The sequence below is a fragment of the Leuciscus leuciscus genome, assembly GCF_965113295.1.
Source record: "Leuciscus leuciscus genome assembly, chromosome: 25".
NCBI lineage: Eukaryota > Metazoa > Chordata > Actinopteri > Cypriniformes > Leuciscidae > Leuciscus > Leuciscus leuciscus.
Genome location: NC_138724.1, coordinates 6655189 through 6669488, shown reverse-complemented (window position 1 = coordinate 6669488; position 14300 = coordinate 6655189). Strand labels below are relative to the sequence as shown.

Sequence of the window (14300 nt, the reverse complement as noted above, 5' to 3'; positions counted from 1 at the left end):
TTGTAGTAGCTCAAAGTTTTTTGCTGTTTAAACTGTAAACCATTCCTTTATTACTGTGATTACTGGTGAAAATAGCCAATGTGCTGAAATATTAGAAGAGCATCAATTCATGGAAAAAATATAACTTGAAATATGGGGATAAAAGGTTTCTGCCCAATGCGACAATGAAGTAGCCTACAGCTTGGCAGCACTGCATCTCCATCAATGAGAAAGTCTAGTTTATTATGCAAAGGTTTTAAGGTTAACTGTTGTTTTATGAATTGCAACACTTGCTACAACCTGTCAAACCTAAGCCCATTTCCAATACTTTTTAACCTAAATTAATTTGTTAAAGACTACTTTTTTATTTTTTTTTACTAAAATTGACTAAAACTTGACTAAAACCTTTTTGCGTTTTCGTCGACTAAAACTTGACTAAAACCTTTTTATGTTTTCGTCGACTAAAACTTGACTAAAACTATAAAGTTTATAAGTGACTAAAATGTGACTAAAACTAAAAAGCATTTTCGTCCAAAAGACTAAGACTAAGACTAAAACTAAAAGGGCTGCCAAAAACAACACTGGTTCCCACATAGGTAATATCTATATGGGTTATGAATGGGAAAAACAAAGTGGGCCATGGATGGGGAAAAACATATGGGGCCCGCTCGGCTAAACCATATGGGTCAGACATGGGCAAACACAATCAGTCCTATATAGGCTGCCTACATGGGTCCAAGGTGGTACCCACATAGGTAATCTCTATATGGGCCCTGAATGGGGAAATACATATGGGGCCCGCTTGGCTAAACCATATGTGTCAAACATGGGCAAACACAATCAGTCCTATTTAGGCTGCCTTACATGGGCCCAAGGTAGTTCCCACATAGGTAATCTCTATATGGGCCCTGAATTGGGAAATACATATGGGGCTCACTTGGCCAAACTATATGTGTCAGACATGGGCAAACACAATCAGTCCTATATAGGCTGCCTACATGGGCCCAAGGTAGTACCCACATAGGTAATCTCTATATGGGCCCTGAATGGGGAAATACATATGGGGCGCGCTTGGCCAAACTATATGTGTCAGACATGGGCAAACACAATCAGTCCCATATAGGCTGCCTACATGGGCCCAAGGTAGTAACCACATAGGTCATCTCTATATGGTTTGTGAATGGGAAAAACATATGGGACCCACTTTGATAAACCATATGTGTCAGACATGGGCAAACACAATCAGTCCTATATAGCCTGCCAACATGGGCCCAAGGTGGTACCCACATAGGTAATCTCTATATGGTTTATGAATGGCAAAAACATATGGGACCCACTTTGATAAACCATATGTGTCAAACATGGGCAAACACAATCAGTCCTATATAGGCTGCCTACATGGGCCCAAGGTAGTTCCCACATAGGTAATCTCTAAATGGGCCCTGAATTGGGAAATACATATGGGGCCTGCTTGGCCAAACTATTTGTGTCAGACATGGGCAAACACAATCAGTCCTATATAGGCTGCCTACATGGGCCCAAGGTGGTACCCACATAGGTAATCTCTATATGGGCCATGGATGGGGAAATACATATGGGGCCCGCTCGGCTAAACCATATGTGTCAGACATGGGCAAACACAATCAGTCCTATATAGGCTGCCAACATGGGCCCAAGGTGGTACCCACATAGGTAATCTCTAAATGGGCCCTGAATGGGGAAAAACATTTGGGACCCACTTTGATAAACCATATGTTTCAAACATGGGCAAACACAATCAGTCCTACATAGGCTGCCTACATGGGCCCAAGGTAGTTCCCACATAGGTAATCTCTATATGGGTTATGAATGGGAAAAACATATGGGACCCATTTTGATAAACCATATGTGTCAGACATGGGCAAACACAATCAGTCCTATACAGGCTGCCTACATGGGCCCAAGGTGGTACCCACATAGGTAATCTCTAAATGGGTCATGAATGGGGAAATACATATGGGGCCCTCTTGGCCAAACCATATGTGTCAGACATGGGCAAACACAATCAGTCCTATATAGGCTGCCAACATGGGCCCAATGTGGTACCCACATAGGTAATCTCTATATGGGCCCTGAACATACAAGTATAATTGTGAATCTAATTAATTATGTAGTAAATATAAATTGTGCATCTGTAAGTTACATCATAAACTATACACTTGTAAACAACATATCTGTACAATCATTAAAACAATTGTATACAGTATATTTGTAATTTATAATCTTTGATATAATACCACTAACAGCTGACTGCGGAATATTTAGTAGTGAGGAAATTTCACAAATGGACTTATTACACAATTGGAAACCTGGTACCACGCTTGAATTCACTGAATTCACTGAGCTCCTGAAAGCAACCTATTCTTTCACAAATGTTTGTAGAAGCGTCTGCATACCTAGTGCTTGATTTTATACAACTGTGGCCATGGAAGTCATTGAAAGACCCAAATTCAATTATTTGGAGGGGTGTCCCAATACTTTTGGCAATATAGTGTATGTGGTTACAGTATAGGCCATGGCTCTTCAAATCCAGTCCTGTTGGTGTTCAGCAGACATTAGTTTCAACCCATGACATTAAATATTCAAAGTGTCAACTTTTAGTGGTCTGATTTTGTGAGTTACTGCAAAATGCTTATCTCCATATTGTCATTTTAAAATCTATACAAATGGTTCAAAATATCCAGAAAATGGTCACTACAATATGAAGAACGGGTTACAGAAGTTATCGAATTCTGTCTATCAAAATCTATCAAAATAATGGAATTAAAATGGCTTAGAGATGGGTAGAAGAAATCAAACCCCTAGTAACAGCCATATGCCCTTATTCAATTGAGATTCTCCAGAGTTTTCTGGTCAGTCGGTTAGTGACAATGTAATTCTTGAGATTTTGAATATTGGGGTTAGGGTTAGGGTTTTGATTATTGAAAGGGGCACATCAGTTCAGATGATGAAATAGCCCAAGTAAAGAAAGATAGAATGGAAATTCATGGTTTGAAGGGAAAATCCAATGTAAATTCAGAAATCATATTTGCATCATATACAGGAGTACAGAATAAAGTGCAGTTTCATTCATTTAGCATATTGTGTTTTGTGTTCAGTTTTCTTTTGAGGCCAACAGTACAGACTTTTCTTTTCAGTCATAGTTGACACATGACTCACCCTCAAAGTTGAAATATGGTTGAAACAATGTCAGGTGTTGTTTTAATGTTGTCACAATGAAACGTTTAATACTAAACAGGTGAAAAGGTTTCTTTTTTTTTCTTTTTTTTTACACAAAATCTGTATGTTGAATCAATGTCATGTCTTCAAGGAATACATAATCTTTGAATTATTATTATTTCTAATTATTATTTTATTTTAGTATGATATTTTGATCCAAACACCACTTCACAAATCTAAATTTATGTAAAATATAATCATATTATTAACAATAATAATAATAATGGATATCACAAGTGCAGCAGAAACTTTTTTGCTTTGTGTGATTTTGTTTGGACTTACAATTTTGTGTTTGCCTAAAGCTTACCATGCAGGATTGCATTTTTATTCACACTGTCATCAAAACACTATTTTAACTAATTAAATAATATAGTCTACAAATAAAACTAAACACACATTTCTTTAAAAAAAAAAAAAAAGAAAAAGAAAGAAAAGTAATCTTTTCCATTACCACGCTAAAACAATTGCTATTGGTTGTTCCACCTTCTTTGATCATGATTGGTTAATATGACTGGCCAATGACAACCGTGCGCGCGCCTTTTTACTGGTCAAGTTTGAAAATACGTCAGTTTGTGTTGATGACGACGTGTGTGTGTGTGCTACTGCTCGGCAAGATTACGGTCTTTCCTTATGCCTGTTAAATTATTATTTTAAACTAATTTGCGTTGTGGCATGGAAACGGAGAAGAACAGAAGCTGATATGTGAACACAGAGGAAGGTCGGTCTGGATGTGTGAGTCCTGCAAACATTTTGGCGATATCAGGTAAGAGAACATTTTTCTGTCTCTACAGGCCTAACGTTATGTAAAGTTATGTTTCGTGTTCATGTCCTATAAGTTATATCCACTATCATTTTAGAAAAAACAGAGATCAATTCATATATATTTAAACGTTTAGGTATTACATTAAAATAAGTAGATAAGAATGTTAATATAGTTCATGGTATAATATATAATGCAGGTAAACAAATCTTGTCTTAATGGAGTTCATATGAACTTCCCAGAAATGTTCTGTGTAAGTTAACTTTCACGGGAAACGGACGTACTACAACCTGCAGCTGTGTGTGTGTGTGTGTGTGTGTGTGTGTGTGTGTGTGTGTGTGTACCATTGATTTGATTACAGTAAGATGCTAATCGCGATTAGCGTATTAGCACTTATTTAACGTTGAAGCCTCTGATGTCAGTGTTGTCAGCTAGTTTAAAACTCAAACACATGAAAACCCTATTGGAAAAAAAATACTAAAATATATTTGAAACATTTATTTTATGCTAAGTTTACTACAAATGCATTTACATATGTATGTACTTAATATAAATACCCTGCAATTGTACTTTTGTATCCTAAAACATATACTTAAAGTCAATAAGAACAACAAATGTTGTATTTAATGCACTTTAGTTATCTGGAAGTAGTGCTGAGGTTAAGTGTATTTGATTCTGCTAAAGTGGAACTATTGCATTTAATTTATTTTATTTTATTTCTAGGGAAGGAGCATTCGAATGAGTAAGTGACTGATAAAACAGTCATTTACATATAGATGTATATCTCAAGCACTGGAAGAAGATTTTTTGGGGAGAACAGGCACCCAACAGAGAGACAAATCCACCACGATTATCATTTTCAGTAATGGCGCTTTTCCATTACCAGTACCAGCTCAACTCGACTCGACTCGCCTCGCCTCGGCTCGCTTTTCGCTCCGTTTTCCATTGCAGATAGTACCTCCACAATAGTACCTGGTCGTCATAGCGACGCCGCAGGATACTGCCGTGACTTAATCTTTTACGCGAGACGCGCGAGACACACCCGCTACCCAAACACACAGGACAATGGAGGATATCGAGTGTATGCTGTTTTTGGATGTTTTTGTTTTTGCTGTTTTTTATTCAGGATACTCCGTCTGGCGCGTGCAATGATGACGCAGTGAATAGTGACGATTCTCTCTGACCAATCAGCAGTCTGCTGTGTTTTCACGTCACATTTTAGTATCGCCTCAGCTCGCTCAGAACCTCGCCGGAGGTGGTACGAAAAAAAGTACCTGGAAGCGGGTACAGGTACAACTTTTACACAGTGGAAAACCAAACAGAGTCGAGTCGAGCCGAGCCGAGCTGGTACTGTGTAGTGGAAAAGCGCCATAAGATGCAAGTCAATTTTAACCATTGCTTCTAAACCTTACATTGGGATTAATATATTATGTAGTTAAAAGTGTTAGGCTATTCTCACCATCAAAAGTAATTTCATCTACCAGTGACAAATCTGAGTAACTTTTTTTATCCTTTTGTCTTTTTTTCCTCTAAAGTGAAAAAAAAGGAGAACATGTCACCATCATCAGTTCTTTATTTAGTTCACTAAAGAACATCAAGGGAAAGACCCTCAGACGTGTCATAACAGGATAAATGTGGCTACAGGTAAAGTTATTAGATGGTCTGTTTGATTTTGGTGTACCAATTTGCTTTTTTCAAAGCTACAATTGTGTGATGTGACATGACATGTATGTGCAAAAACGTCTGTCCACTGCTCCGGGTGGGTGTGTGTGTGTGTGTGTGTGTGTTTTATTTAAATTTTATTTAATATTGTTTAAAGGAATGGTACAAATTAAATCTTTATTTTTAAGGACTTATCAGCCCACCCCAGATTGACCAAAGATCCAGATGCGTACTGGCAATTTGGTGGAGGATTGCACTGTCATTTCTGGTATGGATCCATTAACCTTTTGTTATGTGTGAGGTGTTTTGATGTGACTTAATTTAATACAATTTACAAAATTAGATTTTACATAATTGACTTAGAATAGTAGTAATTTTCACTAAAATTAAAATTACCCCATGATTTACCACATGATTTACTCACCCTCAAGCCATCGTTAGTGTATATGACTTTCTTCTTTCAGATGAATACAACTGGAGTTATATTAACTATGGGGTTGGGTTAATAAAGCCCTTCTGGAGCAAGGCCATGAGTTTCGATCCACTGCCATTATGCAGCTTGGAAGCGTCAGTGTGTTTATTAATATAACTCCAGTTGTATTCATCTGAAAGAATCCATGGATCCAGGATACTATGCATCCTGATAAAGTTCCCTTGGCCTTTGGAATTAAAATAGCCCCACATCATCACATAGCCTTCACCATACCTAGAGATTGGCATGGAGTACTTTCCATAAGATCATCTCTCAATGCAAATCAAACTAGCTATTAGGCTAACTGAAATAAAACCATGCCAATCTCTAGGTATGGTGAAGGCTATGTGATGATGTGGGGCTATTTTAAGGCCAAGGGAACTTTATCAGGATGCATAGTATCCTGGATCCATGAAGTAACTGGCCTTTAAAAATAAAAATTTGGGAATTTAACATAGGGGTGTCCAGACTTATGCACCCTATATTTTAAGGAAGAACATTTATTTATTTACGATACATTATTCATTCACAAAGAAAATTGGTGTCCTTAAAGGTTGGAATTTTCCTAATTTTTTAAATTTCCAAAAGATGATTTTTTTATTCCTCTTTTTAGTCAACTTTAGCATGGGTGTCTAAACTTATGCATAGCACTGTAAATGTGAATATGCTTACTTCCTCCATAACCTCCCGAACTTTAGTGCAACCGCGTGCTGCGTCTGATGTCATTGTTATTGTTCTTTTGCGCATGCGGGTTAGTTTGAAAACAAACAGTTCACACTGCAATCAGATATTGGTCACATTTTAAAAGGTAATGTGAACAGCCAATCAAAAAATCGGATCTGAGCAAAAAATCAGAATTGAGCATTAAGACTTGCGGTGTGAACGGGGCCTTATACTGCACACTGTAAACACAATCAAAGCTTCAAAAACACAGGAAAAACGGGACCTTTAATATTTTTGTTTTCCTTAAAATTTTAATTAACAATAACTTAAACACTTTGCAGTTTGAATAATGTCCTATATAAACAAAATTATGGAGTATGTTTTTATGTTTACACTGTTCGATCGCACCTCTCACACACACACAAATTTAAGTAAGCACTTTGTGACTTTTTGATCGTGCCCGCGCCTCTCTCTCTCTCTCTCTCTCTCTCTCTCTCTCTCTCTCTCTCTCTCTCTCTCTCTCTCTCTCTCTCTCTCTCTCTCACTCACACACACACACACAAATTTAAGTAAGCACTTTGTGACTTTTTGATCGTGCCCGCGCCCCTCTCTCTCTCTCTCTCTCTCTCTCTCTCTCTCTCTCTCTCTCTCTCTCTCTCTCTCTCTCTCTCTCTCACTCACACACACACACACACACACACAAATTTAAGTAAGCACTTTGTGACTTTTTGATCGTGCCCGCGCCCCCCTCTCTCTCTCTCTCTCTCTCTCTCTCTCTCACACACACACACACACACACACACACACACACACACACACACACAACATATTCCAGCATTGCAATCTTTACATCGCAGCCTGCTTCAGAGCTAGGGCGGGGCTACAGATTAGGTGTCCCTAAAGAACCCGCGTATCTAACAGTAGTTCCGCATTACATTCATTAATTTGCACGCAAGTTTTATTTATTTTTATACCGTGTATTCTCTGTGTAATTTTTGTGAACATTTATATCTGCGTTGGTGCTGTCAGTACCCACATTTACATGGAAATGTTTTGTTTCGATCAGGATGAAATCATTCTGATTGATGAATCTGAACATAGTTTTTACATGAATGCTAAGTCATCGGGTTAATGTGCATTTATAAGTCACAATCTTCAAATCTGATTTAATCTTTTGATGTGAACGTAATTCACCAGTTTCCTGCTGTTGTCACAAACTAACCATCCTCCGTTGTTTTAAAAAAACTTTTGCAAGAAACTTGACACTTGAAACTTTAATAATTAATTCTAGAGATTTGTTCAAAAACGCTGATTCATCCAGTAATGAAACGCGTATTTTAGTCATTAAATCATTCATTCAAACTTTTTTTTTTTTTTCAGATTAAACATTTTAAATCGACTGCAGAAATTAACATTTGTCAGAACCTCTAGTAAATTACATGTTATGTTATTTTATCTGTTCAGAATCGTGATCTCTGTCTGAAACACTAAAAGAATTGGGATTCTCATTTTAACTTAATTCTGACTTATTAAAACTGTGACTCTTAAGTGGAGCCATCCTGGAAATGTAATAATCATCCACACCTGTGATCACCTCAATTATTTTCCAAAGACACAAAGAATAATATTTTTATATTTTTACTTTAAAAGCAATCATAAATTATTAGCAATACAATTTTTTTTAAATACTTTAATTATGCATCATTTTGTCGGCCCATTCTATCATGGACTGAAAATCTGATTGTGAGAAACTACCTAATATTAAAATGACTTGAGACAAATAATGTATTCTTATTTTTTTTGTTTATTTTTTTTTAATGGTTAACTTGTATCAATGAATGAATTGATGCTTTCAAACACATCGCATATTCATACTTTATAAACTGGTTTTATTAATACAAAATTAAATCAGAATATTCTGAATAAATAAACAGTAATTCTCTGATTTTCCCAAATGCCCTTCCAGTGACATTCCAATTCCATGACCATTCCAATTGAAGTTTAATGCTGTTTTTGTTTTTTATCCTGAGTATAAGTTGTTATTCTTTCATAAGGTATTGTGACATGTCTAAGTAACATGACTTCTCTAAAATCATAATCTCTAAAAAAACTAATTTGTTTTGCAGAGGCTCTTAAGAAGACTGCACAGATCAACTGGCAAGAAACTGAGAGGGAACTCTCAAAATAGTCTGGGACAAGAGATGGAGGAGGACAGTGTCCAGAATGCACACATGACTGTCTGCAGTGTAAGCTGTACTGATAAATGTATAATTGCTGCTTCTTCTAACTGTCCCCAATTTATTTCCTGTTCAAATCTTTCAGTAAAGACTGGGTCAAATACAGGTTAAAAGTATGTATTTTAACAATTAGGTATATAACTTTAAAGAGATACTCTTTAATCTGACATAAATCTGCTTCTTTAAATATTGTCTCTGGAATTTCAGAATATAGCATAATATGATGGGTAATTTCAATAAAATTTAAATTTGAAAAGATTTCAATCTCACTGTGTGCTCTAATGCTTTAAAACTTGTTTGTGTGGTGTTGCTACTCATTTAGATGGAACCCAGATGATCCCTAGTTGGGCCACATGCATTTGATTCCTAGTTGGGCCCCACCTAAAGCCCTGTGAAATCCTGCATAAAACCTAAATGAGTAAGTTGCTGGGGCCAACATGGAACCCATGGACAAACCCACTTACAGCCCGTATTTCGGCCCATATAGTAACCTTGTAGTACCCACTAAAAAACTAAATTTGGGACCAAGATGGGTCTTGTGCATGTAGCCCAGTTGGGGCCCACCTGTTTATAAGTACCATCCTATATGAAATCCATGTGGGCAGTTGGTATGGGGCCATTATGGAACCCGCGGACAATCCCATACAGAGCCCATTTTTAAGCCCATTTCAAACCCACATGGGCCCCATATACAAATGTTGGTGGGTTTAAGCTGGGACCGAGATGGGTCTTGTGCATGTTGCCCACTTAGGTCCCACCTAGTACCAAGTGCAATCCTACATGAAATCCATCTGGGAAATTAACATGGGGCCATTATGGAACCCGCGGACAATCCCATACAGAGCCCATTTTTTTCAGCCCATTTCAAACCCACATGGGCCCCATATACAAATGTTGGCGGGGTTAAGCTGGGACCGAGATGGGTCTTGTGCATGTTGCCCACTTAGGTCCCACCTAGTACCAAGTGCAATCCTACATGAAATCCATCTGGGAAATTAACATGGGGCCATTATGGAACCCGCGGACAATCCCACACAGAGCCCATTTTTCAGCCCATTTCAAACCCACATGGGCCCCATATACAAATGTTGGCGGGGTTAAGCTGGGACCGAGATGGGTCTTGTGCATGTTGCCCACTTAGGTCCCACCTAGTACCAAGTGCAATCCTACATGAAATCCATCTGGGCAATTAACATGGGGCCATTATGGAACCCGCGGACAATCCCATACAGAGCCCATTTTTCAGCCCATTTCAAACCCACATGGGCCCCACATATAAATGTCGACTGGGTTAAAGCTGGGACAGAGATGGGTCTTGTGCATTTTGCCCACTTGGGTCCCGCCTAGTACCAAGTGCAATCCTACATGAAATCCATCTGGGCAGTTAACATGGGGCCATTATGGAACCCGCGGACAATCCTACATGGGGCCCATTTTTCAGCCCATTTCATACCCATATGGGTCCCACATACAAATGTTGGCTGGGACACACACACACACACACTAACCCAACCCCTAAACCTACCCATCACAAACACACAGACACACTAACCCAACCCCTAAACCTACCCATCACACACACTAACCCGACCCCTAAACCTACCCATCACACACACACACACACACACACTAACCCAACCCCTAAACCTACCCATCACACACACACACACACACACACACACACACACACACACACTAACCCAACCCCTAAACCTACCCATCACAAACACACAGACACACTAACCCAACCCCTAAACCTACCCATCACACACACTAACCCGACCCCTAAACCTACCCATCACACACACACACACACACACACACACACACACACACACACACACACACACACACACACACACACACACACACACACACACACACACACACACACACAAACCCAACCCTTAAACCTACCCATCACACAAAACTTTCTGCATTTAAAAAAAATGTAATTTATTTTTATACCAGATGTACAGATGAAGACATCCCTAAAGGAAGGTTTTTGGAATGATGGTTTTACTTGCATAAAATCTGCTCTTCCAAAGTTAAACTACAAAATAAGTACAATTTACCTCAATCATTCAATTGCAAAAGTTTACATCCCCATCCATGCATCATGATTCCTGCTTGAGCATCAGTGAATGTACACTTTTGAACTGGTTCATGTGTGTTGATTTAGTTATTGTCTTGTGGCCCACATATAAACATCTGTTATGTGAAACAGTTTATTCAGTTGCAATGCAATTTTTATGACCCCTCTTATTTTGTTAAAATTATTAACATCTTACAAAACTGTATACTCACACATACACACAGCCCCAATTATGTGTATATTGGAATATTCTTGATCACTCGAGCATCACTTCACAGTGTCATCAGCTGCGCACTAGGGATCTGCCCTTATGTTGTTAATAATAATAGAGCATGATGCCCTGTTGAAATATGTCTGATAGGGTAATATCAGGCAAATTGGAAGAAAAAAAAAACACATTACAAATTTTTTATGTAACAGTGTAGCATTGCCTTTAAATTCCATTAAAACATACATTTAAATTACATTAAAACATAAATTTCAACCATAAAACATAAATAACAATAACCTGAACAACTAGTGTGTGTGTGTGTGTGTGTGTGTGTGTGTGTGTGTGTGTGTGTGTGTGTGTGTGTGTGTAATCTGAACGTTTTTCAAAAACAGTAAGAAAAAGCCGTCATCATCAAAAATGGCAACAATTTAAATTACATTGAAACATCAATTTCATCAATAAAACAAATTTCATGAAAAATGTAACAATTTTTTTTTTTTTTTATTGTGATATATGTGACGTGGGAGGAGAATGTATGTGTGCGACAGGAAAGACGTCAGCATAGGAAACACCAGTGGATCCTCACTCGTACCTCCTCGGGAAGATCCTCACAAAACTGATTTCAGACAGACTTCTGAGGCAGCGTGACGATTTAATAATCGATAACAAAACAGAGAGTTTTGGTGACAACAAACTCAATATTTAATTACTACAATACTAACTTCTCGCTAGAAATGTCATCAAGAGTGGGGGGAAAAATTGGTCAAAATGTGCACTTTACACACAAACTGGCCACCAACCTGAAATTTCAGACGCCATCTTTATTTCTCAGCTGAACGTTCAGGGAATGGAGCGCACAGGATTGTGGGATATCAGAGGCAGCGAAGGATCCATCTATGCTTGTTCCCTCGTTCCTCACGGTGCAGTTAGAGAACTGAGATGTCCTTCAAGATGGCTTTCTTTGATCGGTTTCCACAGGCTGGAGGAGCGAGGAAATGAGTAAATGAGTAAATTAGTAAATTAGTAAATGAGGAAACGAGTAAGTGAGGAAACGAGTAAATGAGGAAACGAGGAAATGAGGAAATGAGGAAACGAGTAAGTGAGGAAACGAGGAAATGAGGAAACGATTAAATGAGGAAACGAGTAAGTGAGGAAATGAGGAAACTAATAAATGAAGAAACAAGTAAATGAGGAAACGAATAAATGCGTAAATGAGGAAACGAGGAAAAGAGTAAATGAGTAAATGAAGAAACGAGGAAAGGAGTAAATGAAGACACTAGGAAATGAAGAAACAAGGAAATGAGTAAATGAGGACATGAGGAAACGAGTAAGTGAGGAAACGAAGAAACGAGTAAATGAAGAAACGAGGAAATGAGGAAACGAATAAATGAGTAAATGAGTAAAAGAAGAAACGAGGAAAAGAGTAAATGAGGAAACTAGGAAATGAAGAAACGAGTAAATGAGGACATGAGTAAATGAAGAAACGAGGAAACGAGTAAATGAGGACATGAGGAAATGAGTAATTGAAGAAACGAGGAAACGAGTAAGTCAGGAATCGAGTAAATGAAGAACCGAGGAAACGAGTAAGTGAGGAAACGAGGAAATGAGGAAAAGAGTAAATGAGTAAATGAAGAAACGAGGAAACGAGTAAGTGAGGAAACGAGTAAATGAGGAAACGAGTAAGTGAGTAAATGAAGAAACGAGGAAACGAGTAAGTGAGGAAACGAGTAAATTAGTAAATGAGGAAACGAAGAAACGAGGAAATGAGTAAGTCAGGAAACGAGGAAATGAGTAAATGAAGAAACGAGGAAACGAGTAAGTGAGGAAACGAAGAAACGAGGAAATGAGTAAATGAGTAAATGAGTAAGTCAGGAAATGAGTAAATGAAGAAACGAGGAAAGGAGTAAATGAAGACACTAGGAAATTAAGAAACAAGGAAACGAGTAAATGAGGACATGAGGAAACGAGTAAGTGAGGAAACGAAGAAACGAGTAAATGAAGAAACGAGTAAATGAGGAAACGAATAAATGAGGAAACAAGGAAATGAGTAAAAGAAGAAACGAGTAAACGAGGAAAAGAGTAAATGAGGAAACTAGGAAATGAAGAAACGAGTAAATGAGGACATGAGTAAATGAGTAATTGAAGAAACGAGGAAACGGGTAAGTGAGGAAGAGTAAATGAGGAAATGAGTAAATGAAGAAACGAGGAAACGAGTAAGTGAGGAAACGAGTAAATGAGGAAAAGAGTAAATGAAGAAACGAGGAAATGAGGAAATGAGTAATTGAAGAAACGAGGAAACGGGTAAGTGAGGAAGAGGAAATGAGTAAATGAAGAAACGAGTAAGTGAGGAAACGAGTAAATGAGGAAAAGAGTAAATGAGTAAATGAGGAAACGAGTAAATGAGGAAATGAATAAATGAAGAAACGAGGAAACGAGTAAGTGAGGAAACGAGTAAATGAGGACATGAGTAAATGAGTAAATGAAGAAACGAGGAAACGAGTAAGTGAAGAAACGAGTAAATGAGGACATGAGGAAATGAGTAAATGAAGAAACGAGGAAACGAGTAAGTGAGGAAACGAGTAAATGAAGAAACGAGTAAGTGAGGAAACGAAGAAACGAGGAAATGAAGAAACGAGGAAATGAGTAAGTCAGGAAATGAGTAAATGAAGAAACGAGGAAACGAGTAAGTGAGGAAACGAGTAAATGAGGAAACGAAGAAACGAGGAAATGAGTAAGTCAGGAAACGAGTAAATGAGTAAATGAAGAAACGAGTAAGTGAGGAAACGAGGAAACAAGGAAACAAGTGAGGAAACGAGTAAGTGAGGAAACGAAGAAACGAGGAAATGAGGAAACGAAGAAACAAGGAAATGAGGAAACGAGTAAGTGAGGAAACGAGTAAGTGAAGAAACGAGTAAGTGAGGAAACGAGTAAGTGAGGAAACGAGGAAATGAGGAAACGAGTAA

At 38.0% G+C, this 14300-nt stretch overlaps 1 long non-coding RNA gene across 1 annotated transcript; it reads left to right on the top strand.

Annotated features, from left to right (window-relative positions):
• The first annotated feature begins 3685 nt into the window (after nt 1-3685).
• LOC309490583 lies at nt 3686-9289 on the top strand. Its single transcript, XR_014202712.1, has 5 exons — nt 3686-4000; nt 4721-4859; nt 5533-5641; nt 5848-5927; nt 8921-9289. It is a non-coding gene; the product is annotated as an uncharacterized lncRNA (long non-coding RNA).
• Nucleotides 9290-14300: the final 5011 nt, after the last annotated feature.